Source organism: Schistocerca gregaria, chromosome 1, assembly GCF_023897955.1.
Source record: "Schistocerca gregaria isolate iqSchGreg1 chromosome 1, iqSchGreg1.2, whole genome shotgun sequence".
Taxonomy (NCBI): Eukaryota; Metazoa; Arthropoda; class Insecta; order Orthoptera; family Acrididae; genus Schistocerca; species Schistocerca gregaria.
Window position 1 is genome coordinate 869,247,067 of NC_064920.1, and position 18,870 is coordinate 869,265,936.

An 18,870-nucleotide genomic window follows, 5' to 3' on the forward strand; every position below is an offset into this window, starting at 1 on the left:
AATTAAATGACTGATATTGTTCAAATGAAAAGGTTGATAAGAAGACAGAAAGATAATAGCAGCTGTCAATACAGAAAAGCAAAAGGTGATATCAGTACACAGATCAATAGCCAAAAATCACAGTAGTTAATGAAATAAAGTACCAAAAACAACACTTTAGTACTAAAATGGCAATCACTATACTAAAAGTAAGAATTAATAGCTCAATACAAAACACCAAAATACAATACATATAACAAAAATTGAGAGAACTAGTGAAAAACGGTATTGGAAACATCACTTTAGGTATATAGCTCAATTCAAAATGCTGTGATATAACAGAAAGCCAATAGATGATTCTAATACACATAACAAAATTTGCAGGAGCCTACAAATCATGGTACCAAAAACATCACTTGACATATATATCTCAAATTTAAACACTGAAAACCAAAACTGATAGTACTACATAAAGCCAAGAGACAGTATCAGAATACATAGCCAAAAATTGCAAGAACTATCAAAACATGGTACCAAAAACATTACTTTTCATATTTTGACATGCACTTAGAAAAAGTTACTGATCCAATTCCTTTTAGTATCATATTATATATGTTTAGGTGGTCACTTCAACACAACAGTGGTTTGTGCATAAATTGTGTGTGTGTGTGTGTGTGTGTGTGTGTGTGTGTGTGTGTGTGTGTGTGTGTATGTGTATGTATGTGTGTGTGTGTGTGTGTGTGTGTGTGTGTGTGTAAGATCTCATGTAGGGTTGTCAAATCTCCTACTGGGTGCCTCCCACGGTGGTAGATAGATGAAAGTCTCTCAGATAGATGTGGTACTGGGGAAATGAAATACCCACAGAGGGTCAAATAATACCAGAAAGCCCATCAGCCTCTGTTCTGATATCCAGCAGCTGTTGGTCAGCATTTGTTCACCTGGATGGTGCAGATGTTAGACATAGAGATTGATCTCAACCATTAAGCCTTACAACCTTGTGATCTCCATCAGAAGTTACCAAAAAGCAATCTTCAACTTGAAGCAATGATGGCAGAACATCAAGAAAGAATTCCTCTATCCCAGGCTTCAGACAAGTGATTGGATTTCTGTTCTGGTCATAGGATTCGGGGGGACCAGACATGTCATGTAGATAAAGATTGAAGCTTCACAAAACCTGCAGGTTTGAACCCTGCCTTGGGCATGGGTGTGTGTGATCTCCTTAGGTTAGTTAGGTTTAATTAGTTCTAAGTTCTAGGCGACTGATGACCTCAGAAGTTAAGTCACATAGTGCTCAGGGCCATTTTTTCACAAAATCTCTTCAAACAAAACAAATTATTTTCATATGTGCGTAGGTACTGAAACCAGGGAAACTGAAACAGTTATGAAATATGGTGGAAAGACTCAGCATCAAATCATGGCATTGTGAGAAAGTTAGTGTACACATGAAAATCACTTCAACTCTGAGAATTCCAGGTTCAATAAAGGAAAACTTGCGGTGCATATCAACATGGGACAAAAACAATTTGGTACAGTCCATTATAGATTCAGTCATTGACTTTATTTCATCTTCAGAAAGACATTCAATGCTGCCAATAAAATCAGGAAACAAGGGATACACACTGATTAACCTGCACACACCAACAATATACTACAACAGAAAATACCAGTGGGTGATAGAAGACTTCTGGAAGAAATCATGAACAAAATTCCTATACATAACATCAAGATTCTACTGGGTGACATGAGTAGGCAGTTAGTTAGAGAAAAGCACAAGAGAAAATCATTAGACTATACAACACTCACATTTGGACTACTAAAAATGGTAAAGAGCACATGAGCTTCAGCCAAAATTAAAATTTCCAAATTATATCACAACAATTCAAGAAACTCTCACAAAAACTAAAGATGTGGAAGGAATCTGACAAGGAGATGGTTCATCACCACTGCTTCTCAACACTAACTGCAAAAATTAAGCAGAGAATGGAAAAAGCATGTCATAAAAAAATAGGAAGGAAAAAGAGTTACTGTGAAATGCTTGCTCTTTGCAGATGACTTGGATACAGTAAAAAACAACTAAGATGAAGCCAAACTAACACTAGATAGACTACATGAAATCTCTAATACCAAACTCAAAATTTCCCCTAATAAAGCTCAGTACATGAACATTCAAATCAACTGGAAAACTTGCACTAAAAATGCAGTATGAAAAAACAGGTCACTCTTTTCAAGTACTTATGAGAAGCTATCCAACACGGGACTGAACACAATCTCCACCACAGAAAAAAATATTCAGACTGCAAGAAGTTGTACAAACTGACATCAAGTTATTACAACAAAAGAGCAATATTTTGCAGTGTCAAACTATGACACTACAAAGGAGTTGTTTCACCAGAAGCCTAGTATGTGACAGAAATTACAGTAATTAGAGGGACAACAAGAAATCTTAGGAAAAACTACAGCAATGATCTCAAAGATGGAACTTGGTCAACACAACCTACAAATAAACTCTACAAACACACAGACAACATTTCAGATAAATTTAGGAAAAAATACCTACTGTTCTATGGACACTTTATGTAAGATGGATAAAAACAGACTTACAAAGAAAAGTTTTATTGTAATTAATGTAAACAAATTAAAGACCAACTGGGTGAAAGAAACACTGAAGATCTGCAACAACTGAGCACAGAAATCAGTTCAGAAATAAAGCAAGAAAAACAATAAACTTGAACAAGTCTGAAGGAAAGAAACAACAGACAAGATGTGGACATATGAAAGGAAGAAAAAACATAGTGAGTTAATGAAAAAGTTTTAGGAAGAAAAGAAAATAACAAAACAAAGTGAAGCTGTGATTGTCTCAAGTTTACAAGCTCTCCTATAGGGGAATAATTGAGAATAATATATACATTATAACAATAAAACCTTGTAACCACATCATTGGCTGTGGATAATATTATTGACTATAAAAATTATGTTGATGAGTATTGCTCTTAGCAGATGGTGACATAAATGTTCTTAACAATATACTTCAAACATTCAATAAACAGGATGGAAATATTAAACTGAGCACTGAAAATGTAAGCAATGATAGCATCAACTTCCTAGACCTAAAGATCAGTAAAGTAAACAACAGACACACCTTCAAAGTTCACAGAGAATAACAACAGATACCACCAACACAGCTCATCTTGCCATCCTACTACGCAAAACATTCTGCATACAGAGTGCTAGTTAACTGCAGAATAAATATTTAAAGCATGGCAAACTCAGTGTGATCAAGCAAATAGCAACACGAAATGAATGGTATCAAAAACATTACTTGAAATATATAGTTCACCTTAAAACCTTGATGTTCAAAAATTCAAAAGCCAATAACAGTACAGAGAACCTACGGAAAATACTAATATACACAGCTAAAAATTATATGAACTAATAAAGCATGGTGTCAAAGGTGTCACTTGATCTACATGGCATACAAATTTAAAAAGCCAAAAACTTAATCCAGTACAAACAGGCAAAAAATAGTACCAGTACACACAGTCAAAAATTGTGGGTCTCAACAAAATGGAGTATCAAAATAAAACAAACAATTAATAGGTTATCATCTCTATAACATAAAAACTGAGCCTCAATGCCTTAAAGCAAGTAGCATACAAGACAAGAATTTTAGACTTGAAAGAGAAATGTATTCATAAATAATTCCAAGTTCATGTAAATTGTAATCACTGTTGTCACTCATTACTAGGGTAATCAAAGATAGTGTTATTACTCACAGATGAATGATGTCACTCACGACAATAATACTATGTCACAGATCAAAGCTGATGGATGGTATCAAATGTTCAAGTTGTCCCAAAATTTCAATATAATGTAATTCAATGATGATGACAGTCCATATTTATATATCAGTTGGATCACTATGAATATTAATTTATGATGGATACTGAAGAAACACAGTATGCAAAGCAATGATTTCTGTGAATGGTAATTAAGAACTTCACCTGTCATCAGTTGTTATGTTTCTTACATTCTGAGTTGAATATTATCATACATTTAGAATATACATTTTCTTATCACAGTGAACTTAATAATGGCAGTGAGACTCATTTAAGACCATTTCTCTTTAATGAATTTACACTGGAAAAGTGTTCTTTCAAATACACAATAACTAGTACAGAGTTCTTGCCTATGAACATCTTTGTCAATGCTAAAGTCAGCACCACGAAATGAAGGACAAAGAACAGTGATAATGCCTCTATGGCTTTGCAAAGTAAGAGAGCAACAAACAGGATAATGGAACGTTTTCCATCTCATTGTACAAAACAGACTAATACACGGAAGAATTGAAATCACTGAAGAAGGAATTAATGTAGTTCCATGGAAGATAAAAAAACAAATTTTTGGACAAGACCAAGTAAATGTCAAATAGTATCAAAGGGATAAAAACCACATATTAATACATTGTCGTGGACTCATCAAGTAAACAAAATGTTTCATTCAAATTGTTTAAAATCACTCTAATCTGAATTATATTGTTAAAGTAATTTTGAATACCAAAGACTCAGTCCAGCATCTCTGATAATTCGACAAGGCTGTAAAAAAAGTACTTCTATATTTATTTGATGATTCTTGACTTTATAATACACACAAATTGTTTAATTTACTATACAAACATTATTGTCTGCTTCCAGTACTGATAGATCATTTTCTTTATTTGATGGTGGTGGGTAGTGTTTAACGTCCCGTCGACAACGAGGTCATTAGAGACGGAGCGCAAGCTCGGGTTAGGGAAGGATTGGGAAGGAAGTCGGCCGTGCCCTTTCAAAAGAACCATCCCGGCAATTGCCTGAAACGATTTATGGAAATCACGAAAAACCTAAATCAGGATGGCCAGAGACGGGATTGAACCGTCGTCCTCTCAAATGTGAGTCCAGTGTGTTTCTTTATTTGACATTATGTAATAGGAGTCTGTGAAATTAAGATTTGATTTTTTTTTAAATTTATGGTTACAGTTATAGATAATTAATTTACAAGTTTTGCATATTTACATTCCCTAAGTATGTGACAAGCTCATTCTAGATAGGTGTCATAATAATTATATCTTTTATTAGTACTGGAATACAAACAGAAAAATCAGATATTTTGACAACTGTTTCATAGTAGATGTGCTAATTTATGGTCTTATTGTTATTAATATCTTAGTTCCATAATAAAGCAATGGAAAATCCAGGTAGGAATATCAACAATGCAGGAAAAGATAGATTGCTTCTTACCATAAAGAAGACATGTTTAGTTGCAGACAGCCACAATTAAAGGCACTTACATAAAGCTTTTGGTCACATCCTTCATTGCAAAGGAGAGACACACCATTCATGCACACTAGCAAGCACACTTCATGCAACATAATTGCCAACTCCAGCAGCTCAGGCTGGAATGCCACTAGAATTTTGGTTGGAGCTGCCAGAGCTGGTGGTCATGTGTGTATGAGGTGTGCTTTCCTGTGTATATGAATGGTGTGTGTCTCTCTCTTTTGCTGATAAAGGCTGTGGCTGAAAGTTTTATGTCAGTGCCATTTAATAGAGGCTGTTTGCAACTTAACATGTCTTGTTCATGGTAAGTAACAATCTCTCTTTAGTCCTTGATCAAGTTTACAAGTCATTGTAAAGTTCGACTTTTCATGCAATAAATCCACAATGAGGAGACACAGAGTAATGCAGAACACGTCACAAAAAGAAAAATATGTATTTACAAAAGGAGAAATTACACAGATGCTAAGCAAAATAGTCCTCGAGGAAGAGAAATAAGATAAAAATTTGAAACTTATTTTCTTTCTAATGTTAATAAATTTGTCATATGGTACCACAAAAAATTCATCAATCTAGAAAGAGTTGATCACCAATAATTTCTTTAGACTTCTCTTAAGCCATAGTTTGTGTTAGTATCTAACTTTTTATAACTACTGGAAAATTATTGAAAATGATTTTTCGTAAATAATGGGCAAATTTCTGAACCAAAGTGCCTGACTTAAAATCTCTATGTAGATTATGTGTATTCTTTTGTTGACTCCACTAACTGAAGTGTTAGAAGACTAGCAGTAAATACAGTATCTACAAAGACTTCAAGGGTTTAACATCAACACAGAAAGAAGCCATTTATATAGTTACAGATTCAACAACCTGCCAGAGCATTTTAAAATTATTGTCAATATATAATAGAGTTTAAGAGTGAATAAAACAACTTTTTCTCAGTCATTTCATCCTTTCTCTCTGAATAATAATATCAGACTCATTCTTCAAAAGAATTATTTAAGTCAAAAAACAAACAAGTGGATTACAAAAGGCATAAGGATATCATGTCAAAATAAAAGGAGATAGTATGAGTACTCCAAGCATAATACCAGTCCTGACTTTATTGAATATTTCAAAAGATAGAAAACAATACTAACACGAGTTATTTCAAAAGCCAGAAAACAAGAAAATGACAAAATGTTGTGTGATTCCAAGAATAAAACTAAAGCAACCTGCCAAATTATAAGGGAAGAAATGGGTTCCACACCAGTTAGTCACAGTAATATAGAGCTGATTATGAATAAAAATAAACTAACTGACCCCAAATATGTTGGTAGTGCTTTCAATAGCTATTTCTCAAATATAGCACAGCACTTAATAAATACACACCATGAAAGACAGCCAACAATTCACTCAGATCAAAAAATTCATTCAAACACATTATTCCTGTATCCAGCAACACCTGACGACATGTCAAGAATCCTAAAAGAATTACATAATAAATCTTAAGTAGGTGCTGATGAGATATCAGATGCTGTTATCAAATCTGTGCAACATTTATTGTGGAACCAGTAACAGACATAGTAAATTCATCTTTTGAGAGTGATGTATTTCCAAATAATCTAAAAATTGCAAAAGTAATACCTTTGCATAAGAAGGCTACAAAAAGTGATATTGCTAATTATAGACGAGTTTCAGTTTTGTCAGGACTTAGCAAAATCATGGAAAAAATGTTCCTTAGAAGTGTTCTTAAATAAAGAGAGGCCGATAAGTGACTTCCAGCATGGGTTCAGAGCTGGAAAGTCTACACAGTCAGCAATTTTTGCCTTCTTAAATGAAGTATTAAAAACAGTGGATGATAAACAACATGTTCTAGGATATTTATGGATCTAATTAAAGCCTTTGATGTAACTGACCACATTCTCTTGTGTAAATTAAGTAATTATGGAATCATAGGCCAGTCTGAGAAGTGGATCTAGTCGTACCTCAGTAATTGTCAGTAGGTTACAAAAATAAGACACAAAGATAGTGAAACATTAAAGATTTTTACAGTGATGAGTAGAAAAACAAGTATGGAGTCCCACAAGGGTCAGTTCTAGGACCAGTACTATTTCTGCTGTTATGTAAATGACTTGGCTAGTAAAATACATGATAGAACCACTGTACTGTTTGCACATGACACTAATATTCTAATTAAATCACAGAATGAAGAAACTCTGCAAGAGGCTGCTGTATCAATTATGTGTACCTTAACACACTAGTTCAAGACCAATAGGCTCATCATAAATTCTGAAAAAAACTGTGGCAGTTAACTTTCATACCACAGAAAACCACCATCTTGCAATCCCTGTTTTCACTATTGCAGGAAAAAAATGTGTTGAAGGTCAGTCATACAAAATTTCTAGGTATACATGTTCAGGCAGATCTAAGGTGGGAGGTACACCTAAACAATTTAAAAAAGAGACTGAATTCACTAGCATATGCTGTTAGGATCCTCACTCAAAATACAAGCTGCTCACCTGTGCTGACAATGTATCTTTGCAGTATCACAAAATAAACATCAAACAAAAAGATTGTTGTTGTTGTTGTTGTTGTTGTTGTTGTCTTCAGTAGTGAGACTGGTTTGATGCAGCTCTCCATGCTACTCTATCCTGTGCAAGCTGCTTCATCTCCCAGTACCTACTGCAACCTAGATCCTTCTGAATCTGCTGTCTGTATTCATCTCTTGGTCTCCCTCCACGATTTTTACCCTCCACGCTGCCCTCCAATACTAAATTGCTGATCCCTTGATGCCTCAGAACATGTCCTACCAACCGATCCCTTCTTCTGGTCATGTTGTGCCACCAACTTCTCTTCTCCCCAATCCTATTCAACACTTCCTCATTAGTTATGTGATCTACCCATCTAATCTTGAGCATTCTTCTGTAGCACCACATTTCGAAAGCTTCTATTCTCTTGAAACTTCCTGGCAGATTAAAACTGTGTGCCCGACCGAGACTCGAACTCGGGACTTTTGCCTTTTGCGGGCAAGTGCTCTACCATCTGAGCTACCAAAGCACGACTCACGCCCAGTACTCACAGCTTTACTTCTGCCAGTATCCATCTCCTACCTTCCAAACTTTACAGAAGCTCTCCTGCGAACCTTGCAGAACTAGCACTCCTGAAAGAAAGGATATTGCGGAGACATGGCTTGGCCACAGCCTGGGGGATGTTTCCAGAATGAGATTTTCACTCTGCAGCGGTGAGTGCGCTGATATGAAACTTCCTGGCAGATTAAAACTGTGTGCCTGACCGAGACTCGAACTCGGGACTTTTGCCTTTCGCAGGCAAGTGCTCTACCATCTGAACTACCGAAGCATGACTCACGCCTGGTACTCACAGCTTTACTTCTGCCAGTATCCATCTCCTACCTTCCAAACTTTACAGAAGCTCTCCTGCGAAACTTGCAGAACTAGCACTCCTGAAAGAAAGGATATTGCGCAGACATGGCTTAGCCACAGCCTGGGGGATGTTTCCAGAATGAGATTTTCACTCTGCAGCGGAGTGTGTGCTGATATGAAACTTCCTGGCAGATTAAAATTGTGTGCCCGAGCGAGACTCGAACTCGGGACTTTTGGCTTTCAGCGCACACTCCGCTGCAGAGTGAAAATCTCATTCTGGAAACATCCCCCAGGCTGTGGCTAAGCCATGTCTCCGCAATATCCTTTCTTTCAGGAGTGCTAGTTCTGCAAGGTTCGCAGGAGAGCTTATGTAAAGTTTGGAAGGTAGGAGATGGATACTGGCAGAAGTAAGGCTGTGTGTACCGGGCGTGAGTCATGCTTCAGTAGCTCAGATGGTAGAGCACTTGCCCGCGAAACGCAAAAGTCCCGAGTTCGAGTCTCGGTCGGGCACACAGTTTTAATCTGCCACGAAGTTTCATATCAGCGCACACTCTGCTGCAGAGTGAAAATCTCATTCTTCTATTCTCTTCTTGTCCAAACTATTTATCGTCCATGCTTCACTTCCATACATGGCTACACTCCATACAAATACTTTCAGAAATGACTTCCTGACACTTACATCAATACTCGATGTTAACAAATTTCTCTTCTTCAGAAACGCTTTCCTTGCCATTGCCAGTCTACATTTTATATCCTCTCTACTTCAACCATCATCAGTTATTTTGCTCCCCAAATAGCAAAACTCCTTTACTACTTTAAGTGTCTCATTTCCTAATCTGATTCCCTCAGCATCACCCGACTTAATTCGACTACATTCCATTATCATTGTTTTGCTTTTGTTGATTTTCATCTTATATCCTCCTCTGAAGACCCTGTCCATTCCATTCAACTGCTCTTCCAAGTCCTCTGCTGTCTCTGACAGAATTACAATGTCATCGGTGAACCTCAAAATTTTATTTCTTCTCCATGGATATTAATACCTACTCGGAATTTTTCTTTTGTTTCCTTTACTGCTTGCTCAATATACAGATTGAATAACATTGGGGAGAGGCTAAAACCCTGTCTTACTCCCTTCCCAACCACTGCTTCCCTTTCATGCCCCTCGACTCTTATAACTGCCATCTGGTTTCTGCACAAATTGTAAATAGCCTTTCGCTCCCTGTATTTTACCCCTGCCACCTTTAGAATTTGAAAGAGAGTATTCCAGTCAACATTGTCAAAAGCTTTCTCTAAGTCCACAAATGCTAGTAACGTAGGTTTGCCTTTCCTTAATCTTTCTTCTACAATAAGTCGTAAGGTCAGTATTGCCTAACGTGTTCCAGTATTTCTACGGAATCCAAACTGATCTTCCCTGAGGTCAGCTTGTTCTAGTTTTTCCATTCGTCTGTAAAGAATTCAAGTTAGTATTTTGAAGCTGTGGCTTATTAAACTGATTGTTCGGTAATTTTCACATCTGTCAACACCTGGTTTCTTTGCGATTGGAACTATTATATTCTTCTTGAAGTCTGAGGGTATTTCGCCTGTCTCATACATCTTGCTCACCAGATGGTACAGTTTTGTCAGGACTGGCTCTCCCAAGGCCGTCAGTAGTTCCAATGGGATGTTGTCTACTCCGGGGGCCTTGTTTCGATTCAGGTCTTTCAGTGCTCTGTCAAACTCTTCACGCAGTATCGTATCTCCCATTTCATCTTCATCTACATCCTCTTCCATTTCCATAATATTGTCCTGAAGTACATCACCCTTGTATAGACCCTCTATATACTCTTTTCACCTTTCTGCTTTCCCTTCTTTGCTTATAACTGGGTTTCCATCTGAGCTCTTGATATTCATACAAGTGGTTCTCTTTTCTCTAAAGGTCTCTTTAATTTTCCTGTAGGCAGTATCTATCTTACCCCTAGTGAGATAAGCCTCTACATCCTTACATTTGTCCTCTAGCAATCCCTCCTTAGCCATTTTGGACTTTTTGTCGAGCTCATTTTTGAGACGTTTGTATTCCTTTTTGCCTGCATCATTTACTGCATTTTTATATTTTCTCCTTTCATCAATTAAATTCAATATTTCTTCTGTTACCCAAGTATTTATACTAGCCCTCATCTTTTTACCTACTTGATCCTCTGCTGCCTTCACTACTACATCCCTCAAAGGTACCCATTCTTCTTCTACTGTATTTCTTTCCCCCATTCCTGTCAATTGTTCTCTTATGCTCTCCCTGAAACTCTGTACAACCTCTGCTTCTTTCAGTGTATCCAGGTCCCATCTCCTTAAATTCCCACCTTTTAGCAGTTTTTTTCAGTTTTAATCTACAGTTCATAACCAATAGATTGTGGTCAGAGTCCACATCTGCCCCTGGAAATGTCTTACAATTTAAAACCTGGTTCCTAAATCTCTGTCTTACCATTATATTATCTATGTGATACCTTTTAGTATCTCCAGGGTTCTTCCATGTATACAACCTCCTTTAATGTTTCTGAAACCAAGTGTTAGCTATGATTAAGTTGTGCTCTGTGCAAAATTCTACCAGGCGGCTCCCTCTTTCATTTCTTAGCCCCAATCCATATTCACCTACTACGTTTCCTTCTCTCCCTTTTCCTACACTCGAATTCCAGTCACCCATGACTATCAAATTTTCATCTCCCTTCACTATCTGAATAATTTCTTTTATTTCATCATACATTTCTTCAATTTCTTCATCATCTGCAGAGCTAGTTGGCATATAAACTTGTACTACTGTAGTAGGTGGAGGCTCCATATCTATCTTGGCCACAATAATGCATTCACTATGCTGTTTGTAGTAGCTTACCTGCATTCGTATTTTCCTATTCATTATTAAACCTACTCCTGCATTACCCCTATCTGATTTTGTGTTTATAACCCGGTAGTCACCTGACCAGAACTCTTGTTCCTCCTGCCACCGAACTTCACTAATTCCCACTTCATCTAACTTTAACCTATCCATTTCCCTTTTTAAATTTTCTAACCTACCTTCCCGATTAAGGGATCTGACATTCCATGCTCCTATCTGTAGAACGCCAGTTTTCTTTTTCCTGGTAACGGCATCCTCTTGAGTATTCCCCGCCGGAGATCCAAATGGGGGACTATTTTACCTCCGGAATATTTTACCCAAGAGGACGCCATCATCATTTAATCATACAGTAAAGGTGCATTCCCTCGGGAAAAATTACGGCCGTAGTTTCCCCTTGCTTTCAGCCATTCTCAGTACCAGCACAGCAAGGCCGTTTTGGTTATTGTTACAAGGCCAGGTCAGTCAATCATCCAGACTGTTACCCTTGCAACTACTGAAAAGGCTGCTGCCCCTCTTCAGGAACCAGACATTTGTCTGGCCTCTCAACAGATACCCTCCGTTGTGGTTGTACCTACAGTACGGCTATCTGTATCGCTGAGGCATGCAAGCCTCCCCATCAACAAAAAGGTCCATGGTTCATGGGGTAGACAAAAAAACTACAAAGAAAATACTCATCTAGCTTGAAGGGGGAAACCAGATGGCTCTATGGTTAGCCTGCTAGATGGCACTTCCATAGATCAAATGGATATCAACTGCATTTTTTAAAATAGGAGCTCCCAATTTTTATTACATATTCATGTAGTACATAAAGAAATATAAATGTTTTAGTTGGACCACTTTTTTCGCTTTGTGACAGATGGCGCTGTAAAAACCACAAATGTATGGCTCACAATTTTAGATGAATAGTTGGTAACAGGTAGGTTTTTTTAAATTAAAATACAGAACTTAGGTACGGTTAAACATTTTATTTCAGCTTTTCCAATGTGATTCATGTACCTTTGTGAACTTATCATTTCTGAGAACGCATGCTGTTACCGTGTTGATTACCTGTAGATACCACATTACCCTAAAAATATACCGCTGTGAACCTCTGTTGTAGAAGTAGTTGTTATAAACTGAAAATAATGAAAATTTTTGGTACCTAACCTCACTATTGTTACAGGGGACTTTGAAGGAGGTGTTATTTCCCTGAATAAGGAAGCGCAGAAATATAGATTCTCTACAAGAAGCCTTTGCAAAAAAATATGTGGGAAACGTAAGAAAAATATTGGTTGACCAACAATATTAATGTCTGAGGGCAAAAAAAATGTCTTTAATATGGAGTCAGACTGCTAAATGAATGGTGTTTTCAACTGAAAGGGCTTTTAGACCAACCAGGCATTGTAAAGGACTGCTTTAAAAATATGTCTGGTGTCAGTTGTCTCTAGTGTATCTACTATGTTTAGTGACTCAGTTTCTGGAATTGTTAGATCACTGCACATATGTTGCAAAGCTGAACACCTGTATGACTCCTGTAATGAAGGAGGCCCGTCTTGCTGTACATTCAACAGACATAAGACTGGATGGTTCAGTGGGATTTTATTTGAGGACTGGCTTGACAGTGTTGGCTTGCCATATGTCAGAGTGTTTCATAGAAAATCTCCTAATGTAGTCACTGGTAAAAATCTCAGCAACATTATTTCTTTGCAAATTATCAGTGAGAAAAAGAGAACAACAGTTGTTTTGTTGTACTCCCTCCAAATAGCACATTTTTGTTTCAGTCCTTCATGCAGATCTTAAGAGCTGTTAGTGGAAGGGTCTTGATAAATATAAAAGAAAGCACAGAGGACCCACTGCAAAAGATTGTTCCCCACATCTACGGAAGGGTTCACATAAACAGAACCTTATTGAAGTATCTGAGACTTTTGGGATCATGCCTTTGAATAATGAAAAAGTTCTGAAAAACCAGCTGGAAGGAAATGAACGAAATGCTCATGGAGCTCCTCTTGGTCTGACAACTTGAAACAGTTTTCATAGGAGTTTAAAGAATATGAATATCAAAGACAAGGGCAAAATATTCTGGCAGTCAGAGCTCAAAACTACAGTTAAGGAAGAAGAGGCAGCTTGCTATAATACCAGGAAGAAGTATCTTGGTGAAGAAGATTCAGGACATCACATTGCTTATATTCCAGTACTAGCAAAAGGAACAAGAGGAATCTGTATAATCTCCTGGAGTCTAGCAAATACATCTGTAGAACATCAGGTCCTGTAATGTAAAATTATAATGCAAAGGTCCAAATGATTTGTACTAGTAGTATTGGCAACAGTGATACTGATGTGTATACTGTACATGTCTGCAGAAATTACCTAAATCTCAGTTCCACAGATCAGCAAAATGAGCATATTACCAGGATGCGAATGAGAAGTAGATTTATCAATATACAACACATACAACTGTAGGAATGTAAATAATGATCCTGGTCATTTAAAAAATGGTGCAAATGGGTCTGAGCACTATGGGACTTAACCGTGGTCATTTAAATTAAAGTTACTTCATATGGTGAACATCTTTGTACATCTCAAATTTATAACATGCTTCAAAGAAGAGCAACTGGCAAATTCATTTTATGACTATTTTATACATATTTTGAAAAAGAAAAAAAGTTGATTATGAGTATTTGTATGTAGAAAATGTGGTTAAGAAAAATCTGATATGAGTAATATAATTTTCATTATTTTTGAAAAAAACTTAATTATTTTCATATACTCAATTTATGTATAAATTTAGTTATTTGATGCAATCACATTTGAAGTTATTAACATTAAAAATGCTAGTTAAAAACTTTCACACAAATTTAGGAAAAGATTGTCAAAGAGTGATTCTTTTGCTATGTTAAAATTGTCTTTGATATATGTATTATCTTTGTTGTTCTTGGCATGCTCACAGTTAACAAGAAGTCAGTAATGTATTGTACTATTGTTGAATGTATCAAAATGTTGCATTGCATATTTTCTGAAAATATTATACTCGAAATAGTGGAATAAAAGAAATATGAAATTAGTTTAAACTCCTGCATCTCCTCATTAATAGTTGTACACATGATAAAATAAACCTAAGAACGCCTTGGACCATGGAAGACTAAGTCATCTTACAAGACACTATATGAGAACCAAGAAGAAATCATAATGTATGTCATCGTACAAGATACATATAATTACTTACAACATTCAAGTTCATTTCAAGAGTGAGTGTCTAATAATCATCTCTCTGATTCAGCATTTTGGGAGTTGAAAAGCACTGAGACAAACCAATTCACCATCAAAAAAGTGAGGTTTAAGCTTTTTAAAGCCATTTTTATTGCACTATGAGAGTCATTTGGTAGTTTTATGGGTGATTTTCCTCTAGACTAAATGAGTGCTTACTCACTGGAGGAGGGCAGGTTGCCTATCTGCAATAAGTACACTACATAAGCAGTGCCTCTACAGCACAGCTTGTGTTCTGTTAGGTATGGCAACAAATTTATTAAATTTCTGATGACTTTTTGTCCACTGTAAATGGATGACATAGTTCTTTGTCACACATTTAGTAACATTTCATAACATTAATGTAACATCTGAAATCAGGCTCAGATAATCCATAATATTTATCCTTCCCTGTATGTTTTATGACATAATAATTTTCCCATAGACAGTTGCAAAAAAGACATGTGTGGACCTGATGAGTTTATGGAAATATACAAAAATGGAATGTTTTGTGTGCAGTTATGCAATAAAACACTTAAGGCAGTGTAAGTCAGTCAGTCTGAAAATTTTTGTTGTTATTTGAATAGTTCCATTAACAAACAAATGACTATTAAAAACCTGGATACACAGAGTATTACTGCCCCACAATAATATTTACCTAATGGTCTATTATGAACCAGCTTTTGGCTTAATAGGTCAGATAACTTAATCCCAAACAGGTAGTTAACACAAAGTCAGCAAGAGTTCATAGCTGTGGATAGATTACATCTCAAAGACAAGCTATATTTTACAACTGTATCAATACAAAAACACAATCATACTATAATACTGAAAGAGGTATTATTATGCTTGTTCCAGTCATAAGAACTGCAAATCTCTGTGTCAGGCAGAATGGCTACCAGAATGTATTAGTGTTGTTGAAGTTCAGTGTTGGTACCAGACCTGATAGGGTAGATGAGGGGTGTGAAGAGTGTCAGATGTTGAATTATTACTGTGAAGGACACAGAGATGATGTCTGCTGTTATGAGACGGCATAATCAGCAACTAACTGCATTTGAAATGGGCCTCATTGTGGGTCTCCATTTTGCTGGCTGGTTGTACTATGTGCTACCCAGGTTTGTGGGGTATTCGGATGTGACAGTGATGTGATGTTGGACTGCTTGGGGAAATGATGGCAGGCACAATTATTGTCAAGTTTTGGTTAATTATGTCTGACCACCACAAGGATAGAATCACATATTGTGTGCCTAGACATGGCCTGCACCTCAACAGGTATGGAAAGGGGAGGTTGGCAAAGCTTATAGGTGACAGAATAGGTGGGGGTGGTGGGATCACTCATGGGAAAATTCCGGTAGTTGTGGGTGTTAGAGCTGTACCTTTTTTAGATTGAAGTCAGCTGATAGGTATTCCTGCTTAAGGGAAGTCTCTCTAACAAAGAAACCACTTTCGACAAAGCTTAGGTATCCGATTAATGAGGGAATTAGTATATTTCATCAAAATATACAGGGTATTAGAGATAAAGTCAGTGAACTGCTTATAGATGTTGACTCTGAAATTATTGGTATATCTGAACACTTCGTAAGTAAGGAGATAATTCAGAGGCTTCCTTTACCAGGATACAGGTTGGCTGGCAGCTTTTCTAGGAGCTCTTTGCAGTGTGGGGGAGTAGCCATGTATATGAAAAATGGTATCCCATTTGAGTCAATTGATGTTTCAAAGTACTGCACTGAAAAGTTTTTGAATGTTGTGCAGGTGTGGTTAAATTTAGTGGAGCTTAACTTCTTACTGTTGTTATTTATAGATCCCCAGACTCTGAGTTCACAACATTTTTGCTAAAGCTAGAGGAGGTTCTTGGTTCACTTTATAAGAAATACAAAAAGTTAGTTATATGTGGTGACTTCAATATTAATTGTATAAGTGATTGTGCAAGGAAAAGGATGCTGGTAGAACTCCTTAATTCATATAATCTTATGCAAACCGTATTCTTTCCAACGAGAGTGCAAGGGAACAGTAGAACAACCATAGACAATATTTGTGTTCATTCCTCATTACTAAAGGGCATTCTGTTAACAAAAAGGTGAATGGCCTTTCAGATCATGATGCACAAATTTTAACTCTAAAAGATTTTTGTGCTGCATCACATGTTAAATATAGTCATCAGCTGTTTAGGAAAGCAGATTCAGTTGCTGTAGAGACATTTGTAAACCTCATCAAGGAACAAGAGTGGCAAGATGTTTGTAGCGCTGATGCAGTAGACGATAAATATAATGCTTTTCTCAAGACTTTTCTCATGCTCTTTCAAAGTTGCTTTCCGTTAGAACATTCAAAACAGGGTACTAGCACAAACAGGAAGGCTAGGTGGCTGACTAGAGGGATAAGAATATCTTGTAGAACAAAGTGGCAATTATATCAAAACGTTAGAAACAGGCAAAATATAAATGCACCAGCACATTACAAACAGTATTTTAAGGTGCTTAAAAAAAGTTATTAGGAAGGCAAAAAGTATGTGGTATGCAGATAGAATAGCTAAGTCTCAGGATAAAATTAAAACCATATGGTCAGCCGTAAAGGAAGGGGCTGGTCTGCAGAGACAGGTAGAGGATATAGAATCAGTGCGTAGTGGGAATGTCCGTGTTACTGATAAGTCGCATATATGTACAGTATTTAATAATCACTTTCTGAATATAGCAGGTAAACTAAATAGAAACCTAGTCCCAACAGGGACTCATATAGCGCTCGTAGAAAAAAGTGTTCCTAGACTGTTACCTGAAATGCTCCTCCATGATACTGACAAGAGGGAGATTGAGTTAATAATTAAATCACTAAAGACCAAGAACTCTCATGGATATGATGGGGTATTTAGCAGAATACTGAAGTATTGTTCCATATATGTTAGCCCAGTACTTAGCCATATCTGTAACTTTTCCTTTAGGAGTGGTCGGTTTCCTGACCGATTAAAGTACTCAGTACTGAAGCCACTTTACAAAAGTGGAGACAGGGATAATATTGACAATTATAGACCTATTTCTATGCCATCGGTGTTTGCTAAAGTTATCGAGAAGGTTGTATATACAAGATTACTGGAGCATTTAAATTCACATAATTTGCTGTCAAATGTACAGTTTGGTTTTAGAAATGGCTTAACAACTGAAAATGCTATATTCTCTTTTCTCTGTGAGGTTTTGGATGGATTAAATAAAAGGTTGCAAATGTTAGGTGTTTTCTTTGATCTAACGAAGGCTTTTGACTGTGTTGACCACAAAATATTACTGCCGAAGTTGGACCATTATGGAGTAAGGGGAGTAGCTTACAATTGGTTCACCTCTTACTTTAAGAACAGAAAGCAGAATGTAATTCTCCACAATATTGAGAGTGGTAGTGATGTTCAGTCTCAATGGGGCACTGTTAAGTGGGCATTCCCCAAGGGTCGGTGCTGGGGTCACTGCTGTTTCTTATTTATATAAATGATATGCCTTCCAGTATTACAGGTGATTCAAAAATATTTCTGTTTGCTGATGACACCAGATTGGCAGTGAAGGATCTTGTATGTAATATAGAAAAATTATCAAATAATGTAGTTCATGAAATAAGTTTGTGGCTTGTGGAAAATAATTTGATGCTAAATCACAGTAAGACTCAGTTTTTACAGTTTCTAACTCACAATTCAACAAGAACTGATATTTTAATTAGACAGAATGGGCATATTATAAGTGAGACGGAACAGTTCAAGTTCCTAGGCGTTCGGATGGATAGTAAGCTGTTGTGGAAAGCCCATGTTCATGATCTTGTTCAGAAACTAAATGCTTTATTTACCATTAGAACAGTATCTGAAATAAGTGACATTTCAACATGAATAGTAGTCTACTTAGCATATTTTCATACGCTTATGTCATATGGTATTATTTTTTGGGGTAATTCATCTGATTCAAAAAGGGTATTTTTGGCTTGAAAACGGGCTGTTCGAGCTATGTGTGGTGTAAGTTCGAAAACCTCTTGTCGACCCCTATTCAATAGTCTGGGAATTTTGGCATTGCCCTCACAGTATGTATTTTCTTTAATGACGTTTGTTGTTAGCAATATTAGCTTATTCCCAAGAGTTAGCAGCTTTCACTCAGTTAATACTAGGCAGAAATCCAAT

The 18,870-nt window shown here is 36.7% G+C and overlaps 1 protein-coding gene across 3 annotated transcripts in view; it reads right to left on the bottom strand.

Moving 5' to 3' along the window:
* LOC126273200 (cGMP-dependent protein kinase, isozyme 1-like) overlaps positions 1-18,870 on the bottom strand; it is a 365,331-nt gene that overhangs the window by 55,545 nt on the left and 290,916 nt on the right. The gene's annotated exons all lie outside the window — the stretch shown is intronic.